Raw genomic sequence first — 987 nt, forward strand, 5'->3', positions numbered from 1 at the left:
CTCATCCTCATCCTAATCCTCGTCCTCATCCTCATCCCCATCCTCATACTAATCCTCATCCTTATCCTCATCCTCATCCTAATCTTCATCCGCATCCACATCCTCATCCTCATCCTCATCCTCATCCTCATCCCCATCCTCATACTAATCCTCATCCTTATCCTCATCCTCATCCTAATGCTCATCCTCATCCTCATCCCCATCCTCATACTAATCCTCATCCTTATCCTCATCCTCATCCTAATGCTCATCCTCATCCTCATCCCCATCCTCATACTAATCCTCATCCTTATCCTCATCCTCATCCTAATGCTCATCCTCATCCTCATCCCCATCCTCATACTAATCCTCATCCTTATCCTCATCCTCATCCTAATGCTCATCCTCATCCTCATCCCCATCCTCATACTAATCCTCATCCTTATCCTCATCCTCATCCTAATGCTCATCCTCATCCTCATCCTAATCTTCATCCGCATCCACATCCTCATCCTCACCCTCGTCCTGATCCTCATCCTCAAGCTCATCCTCATCCGCATCCTCATCCACATCCGCATCCTCATCCCCATCCTCATCCTCATCCAAATCCTCATCCTTATCATCATCCTCATCCTAATCCTAACCCTAATCCTAATCCTAATCCTAATCCTAATCCTAATCCTCATACTAACCCTAATCTTAATCCTCATCCTAATCCTCATCCTCATCCTCATCCTCATCCTCATCCTTATCCTCATCCTCATCCTCTTCCTTATCCTCATCCTCATCCTCATCGTCATCCTCATCCTCGTCCTCTTCCTTATCCTCTTCCTCATCCTCATCCTGATCCTCATCCTCATCCACATCCTCATACTAATCATCATCATCAACCTCATCCTAATCCTCATCATCCTCTTCATCCCCATCCCCATCCTCACACTCATCCTAATCCTCATCCTCATCCTCATCCTCATCCTCATCCTCATCCTCATCCTCATCCTCATCCTC

The sequence above is a fragment of the Lupinus angustifolius genome, chromosome LG13 (assembly GCF_001865875.1).
Source record: "Lupinus angustifolius cultivar Tanjil chromosome LG13, LupAngTanjil_v1.0, whole genome shotgun sequence".
Classification (NCBI taxonomy): domain Eukaryota; kingdom Viridiplantae; phylum Streptophyta; class Magnoliopsida; order Fabales; family Fabaceae; genus Lupinus; species Lupinus angustifolius.